The sequence below is a fragment of the Arachis duranensis genome, chromosome 9, assembly GCF_000817695.3.
Source record: "Arachis duranensis cultivar V14167 chromosome 9, aradu.V14167.gnm2.J7QH, whole genome shotgun sequence".
In the NCBI taxonomy this organism is placed as follows: domain Eukaryota; kingdom Viridiplantae; phylum Streptophyta; class Magnoliopsida; order Fabales; family Fabaceae; genus Arachis; species Arachis duranensis.
This window is the reverse complement of record NC_029780.3, coordinates 72620287-72626733: the sequence shown is the minus strand read 5'-3', so window position 1 is coordinate 72626733 and position 6447 is coordinate 72620287. Positions and strand designations below refer to the sequence as shown.

At 36.1% G+C, this 6447-nt stretch overlaps 1 non-coding gene across 1 annotated transcript; it reads right to left on the bottom strand.

Moving 5' to 3' along the window:
• Positions 1–5741: 5741 nt before the first annotated feature.
• Positions 5742–5849, bottom strand: LOC127741762 (small nucleolar RNA R71). The gene has a single exon (XR_008002968.1). It is a non-coding gene; the product is annotated as a small nucleolar RNA R71 (small nucleolar RNA).
• Positions 5850–6447: the final 598 nt, after the last annotated feature.

Genomic DNA, 6447 nt, shown 5'->3' with positions numbered 1-6447 from the left:
TTGGTTCCTCATAAGTATCAATATGTGGTTATTAGACAAGGATAGTGACGAACAACTTTTTGTGGTCTAGAATTTCACAAATAAATTCTCGTTGCAAGTATAATTTCTAAACCAACAAAGAATCATTTCATACAAAAATTTGGTTGTCACAAGTAACAAAACCCCTAAAAGTACTAACTGAAGTATTTAAACCTCGGGTCGTCTCTCAAGAAATTGTAGGAAAGTGTGTTTATTATTGGTTATGAGATTTTCTGAGAAATTTTGGAGTTGGAGTGGAAAAATAAATGATTATAAATTGAAGCAATGAAAATTAACAAGAGGTTTTATGTAATTAAAATAAAAAGCCTTGGCTAGGAGAAGATTAATCGGAAGTTCTATACTTGTTGGATTTTCCAAGATTAATAATAATAGGTTGTTGTTTCTGCTTAGTTAACCCTCAACGAATGAAGGAAAGTCAAGTAGTTGAGCCAACTTCTATTCACAAGTCCTAATCCTCTCCCTTGGGAAGGATTAGCGTTAGCAACTAGAGAGCTAGCAAACAATTTCCAATTATTAGTTAACTCTTGAGTCTTCCAACTCAAGGGTCTTCAAATATTAATCTAACTCCAAAGTCAAGTTGAGAGCCTACTCCATTGACATGGATGCCATGTTCGCATACATGTAAAGGGAGTAGAAAGGAGACATAATAATCAAATTAATTGGAATGGAAGTGAGAATAATCAACAGATAAAGAAATTAAATAGAAAAATACTCTTTGCATTAATAAATTAACAAGAGAAGAAGATAAACTAAAGTAATAGAATAAATAAAAGTAGAAGAAAACTAAAATCAAAGGAACATTGAACCTGGAATTCGGAAGAAATAAATCTAAAACTAAGAATCCTAAAACCTAGAGAGAGGAGAGAGCCTCCCCTTCTAGAGAGCTACATCTAAAACCTAAATTGTGAATAATCAGAAGTGTATGAATGCCTCATGATTCCCCCACTCTGCAATTTCTATTCTGTGTTTTCGGGCTTGGAACTGGGCCAAAATGGAGCCCAGAAATCGCCCCCGGTGTTTTTTGCATTTTCTGCACGTGGCGCATGTCACGCGTACGCATCAGTCACGCGTACGCGTCGATGTGCAAGTCTCCAAGTCATGTGCACATGTTAGGTACGCGCACGCGTCACTATGAAAATCTTGAAGTCACGCACACGTGTGAGCGATGCGTGCGCATCGATTCTCGCTGGCTATCTCCTTTGTTTCTTGTGTTTCTTCCATTTTTGCAAGCTTCCTTTCCATCCTCTAAGCCATTCCTATCCTATAAACCCTGAAAGCACTTAACACACATATCATGGCATCAAATGGTAAATAAGAGAGGAGTAAATTTAGCAAATTTAGGGCCAAAGAAGTATGTTTTCAATCATAGCACAAAATCCGGAAGGAAAGTGTAAAACATGCAGATTCTGTGAATAAATGTGAGAATAGTGGATAAAATCCACTCAATTAAGCACAAGATATACCACGAATTAGTGGTGCATCAAATCTCTCCAAACTTAAACATTAGCATGTTCTTCTGCTAAGCTCAAGAAAAGCTGTGAGAGTGGTAGAAAGTATGAGATGCAAATTATCTATATGCATGCAAGTACATGCAAAATGTTTCTACCTACTTGGTTAAAAGTAAACAAGTCCTTCAAGAAGAAATATGAATCAGTTCTCACTAATTCAAATCATAAAATAAGGTACAAGTAAACTTGCAAAAGAAGATAGCTCATGAAAGCCGGGAATAAGGAATCGAGCATCGAACCCTCACCGAAAGTGTATACACTCTAATCACTCAAGTGTTTAAGGTTCGATTCTCTTAATTCTCTACTAAGCTTGCTTTCTAATACTTGCTCTTCATCTAACAATCAACAATGAATCAATGTACAGATACACATATGAAGAGGTCTTTTAAGGGTTGTAATGGGGTTAGGGTCAAGGTAGGATTGTATTTGGTCAAGTGGACTAAAATCTGAATCCTTGATTAACTTAAACTTCCCACCTAACTTGAGACAATCCATGTAATCACAATAAGAAATCTAACTACCCATTAACTATGTTTTCCACATATTCATGCATCCGAAATTGAGTACAACTCATATGCATTGCTATCACCATTTACTTTGGTGCATTTTGTCCTCTTTTATTATTTGCTCTTTTTCTTTTCTTTTTTCTTTTATTTTTCTTGTATTTTTTTCTTTTCTTTGTTTTTCCCAATGCATATGATTAAGGTATTAAATGCAAAAAATGATGAGCGGATAATTTATATGCTTTTTGGCATTGTTTTTAGGTAGTTTTTAGTATGATTTATTTAGTTTTTAGTATATAATTACTAGTTTTTATGCAAAAATCACATTTCTGGACTTTACTACAAGTTTGTGTATTTTTCTGTGATGTCAGGTATTTTCTGGCTGAAATTGAGGTACCTGAGCAAAAAATCTAATTCAAAGGCTGAAAAAGGATTGCAGATGTTGTTGGATTCTGACCTCCCTGCACTCGAAATGGATTTTCTAGAGCTACAGAAGCCCAATTGGCGCGCTCTTAATTGCGTTGGAAATTAGACATCTTGGGCTTTCCAGAAATGTATAATAGTCCATACTTTTCCTGAGATTTGATGGCCTAAATTTGCGTCAAAACGCCGGTCAGAGACCCTTTTCTGGCGTTAAACGCCAGAATTAGCATAAAAGCTGGAGTTAAACGCCCAAACTGGCACTAGAACTGGCGTTTAACTCCAAGAAAAGCCTATACACGTGAAAGCTTCAATGATCAGGCCAAGCACACACCAAGTGGGTCCCAGAGGTGGATTTCTGCATCATTTACTTATCTCTGTAAACCCTAGGTTACTAGTCATTATAAATAGGACCTTTTACTATTGTATTTAGGGAGATTGAAAGATCTTTAGATCATTTTTGAGACTATCCTTGTATCACTGTTGATCTTTTGATCACGTTTAGGGGGCTGGCCATTCGGCCATGCCTGGGCCTTCATCACTTATGTATTTTTCAATGGTGGAGTTTCTACACCTCATAGATTAAGGTGTGGAGCTCTGCTGTTCCTCATGAATTAATGCAATTACTACTATTTTCTATTCAATTCAAGCTTATTCTTGTTCTAAGATATTCATTCGCACTTCAACATGATGAATGTGATGATCAAGTGACACTCATCACCATTCTCACTTATGAACGCGTGCCTGACAACCACTTCCGTTCTACCTGAAAACAAGCTTGAATGTATATCTCTTGGCCTCCTGGTCCACGATGCATGGTTGCCTCTCTTGAAAATAGAGCCTTCTATTCTGTGAGATCAGAGTCTTCGTGGTATAAGCTAGAATCAATTGGCAGCATTCTTGAGATCCAGAAAGTCTAAACCTTGTCTGTGGTATTCCGAGTAGGATCTGGGATGGGATGACTATGACGAGCTTCAAACTCGCGAGTGCTAGGTACAGTGACAATACGCAAAAGGATCATTGGATCTTATTCCAATACAAGTAAGAACCGACAGATGATTAGCCCTACGTAACCCGTAGCCGGACCATTTTCACTGAGAGGACGGATGGTAGCCATTGACAACGGTGATCCCCCCACATACACCTTGCCATGGAAAGGAGTATGCATGATTGGATGAAAGCAGTAGGAAAGCAGGGATTCAAAAGGAACAAAGCATCTCCATATGCTTGTCTGAAATTCCTACCAATGAATTACATAAGTATCTCCATCTTATTTTATTTTTATTTATCTTTTAATTATCAAAACCCCATAACCATTTGAATCTGCCTGACTAAGATTTACAAGATGACCATAGCTTGCTTCAAGCCGACAATCTCCGTGGGATCGACCCTTACTCACGTAAGGTATTACTTGGACGACCCAGTGCACTTGCTGGTCAGCTACGTGGAGTTGTGAAGAAAGTTTGTGAGATCACGATTTCGTGTACCAAGTTTTTGGCGCTGTTGCCGAGGGTTGTTTGAGTTTGGACAACTGACGGTTCATCTTGTTGCTTAGATTAGGTATTTTTCTTTTTTATTTTGTTCTTCAAAATTTTTAAAAATGAATTCTAGAGTTTTAGATGATGCTTTTATCATCACAGGAGCTAGTTGATTCCCATCAATTTGACTGTTGTATGTAATGTCCTGCTAAAGCTTGGCTAGCCATGTCTAATCTTTTTAGACTGAAGCTTTAGACTAACATTGCATGATTCCTGGAATTGTTATTAAAAATTTTTGAGTTTCTTTTTTCTTTTTCAAAATAATTTTCGAAAAAAAAAACAAAAAAATTTATAAAATCATAAAATCAAAAATAATTTGTGTTTCTTGTTTGAGTCTAGTGTCAAATTTCTTGTTTAATGCCAAAGGAGGTAGCCAAGTGGGCATTAAACGCCAGAATGGAAACCATTCTGGGCGTTTAACGCCAGGATAACACCAAGGAAGTAATTTTGTTTTCAATTCAAATCTTTTTCATTTTTTCAAGTTTTAAAACTAATTTTTCAAAAGCTTATCTTTTTCATATCCTCTCTTATCAATCATATCTTTTTCAAAATCAAATCTTTTTCATTTTTCTTTTAATCATTTTGAAAATCCTTGCTAACAATTAATGTCGTGATTCAAAAATTTCAAGTTTGTTACTTTCTTGTTAAGAAAGGTTCAATATTTGAATTTTAGAATCATATCTTTTAATTTCTTGTTAATCAAGTCATCAATTTTAAAAATCAAATCTTTCTTAATTTGTTTTTCAATCATATCTTTTCAATCTTATCTTTTTAAATCATATCTTTTTCAAATCACATCTTTTTAAATTCTAATTTCAAAATCTCTTTCTAACTTCTTATCTTTTCAAAACTTATTATTTCTTATCTTTTTCAAAACCACTTAACTACTTTTCTCTCTCCAATTTTTGAAAACCATTAACAACTTTTTCAAAAATCTTTTTAATTAACTAATTGTTTTAAACTCTAATTTTATTTCATTTAAAAATTTTCGAAAATTCTCTCTCTTCCATCACTTTCTATTTAATCACTAACACTTACCCTCCTTTAATAATTCGGACCCCCTCCCTCTCTATAAGTTCGAATTCTTCTCTCTACCTCATCTTTCTATTCTTCTTTTACTCTGACACATCAAGGAATCTCTATACTGCGACTTCGAGGATTCCATACTTTCTTTGTTTTCTTCTCTTTCATATGAGTAGGAACAAAGATAAAGGCATTCTTGTTGAAGCTAATCCTGAACATGAAAGAACTCTGAAGAGGAAGCTAAGAGAAGCTAAAGCACAACTCTCTGGAGGGGACCTGACAGAAATTTTTGAAAAAGAAGAAGACATGGCAGCCAAAAATAACAACAATGCCAACAATGCAAGGAAGGTGCTTGGTGACTTTACTGCACCAACTCTCAACTTCTATGGGAGAAGCATCTCTATTCCTGCCATTGGAGTAAACAACTTTGAGCTTAAGCCTCAATTAGTTTCTCTGATGCAACATAATTGCAAGTTCATGGACTTCCATTGGAAGATCCTCATCAGTTCTTGGCTGAATTTTTGCAAATTTGTGACACTGTTAAGACCAATAGAGTTGATCCCGAGGTCTACAGACTTATGCTTTTCCTTTTTACTGTAAGAGACAGAGCTAGTATATGGTTGAACTCACAACCTAGAGACAGCCTGAACTCTTGGAAAAAGCTGGTCAATGCCTTCTTAGCTAAATTCTTTCCACCTCAAAAGATGAGTAAGCTTAGAGTGGAAGTTCAAACCTTCAAATAGAAGGAAGGTGAATCCCTCTATGAAGCTTGGGAAAGATACAAGCAGTTGACCAGAAGGTGTCCTTCTGACATGCTTTCAGAATGGAGCATCATAGATATCTTCTATGATGGTCTGTCTGAGTTATCCAAGATGTCATTGGACCATTTTGCAGGCGGATCTATTCATCCGAAGAAAACGCCTGTAGAAGCCCAGGAACTCATTGAAATGGATGCAAATAACCAGTTCATGTACACTTCTAAAAGAAATCTTATGAACAATAGGACAACTCAGAAGAGAGGAGTTCTTGAGATTGATATTCTGAATGCCATATTAGCTCAGAACAAAATATTGACTCAGCAAGTCAATATGATTTCTCATAATCTGATTGGATTGCAAGCTGCATCTGGCAGTGCTAAAGAAGCATCCTCTGAAGGAGAAGCTTATGACCCTAAGAATCCTACAATGGAAGAGGTGAATTACATGGGAGAACCCTATGGAAACACCTATAATTCTTCATGGAGGAATCACCCAAATTTCTCATGGAAGGATCAATAGAAGCCTCAATAAGGCTTCAATAACAATAATGGTTGGAGACCCAGGTTTGGCGATAGCAAGCCTTTCCCAACATCTTCTTAGCAACAGACAGAGAATTCTAAGCAGAGCTTCTCTAGCTTAGCAAACATAGTCTCTAATC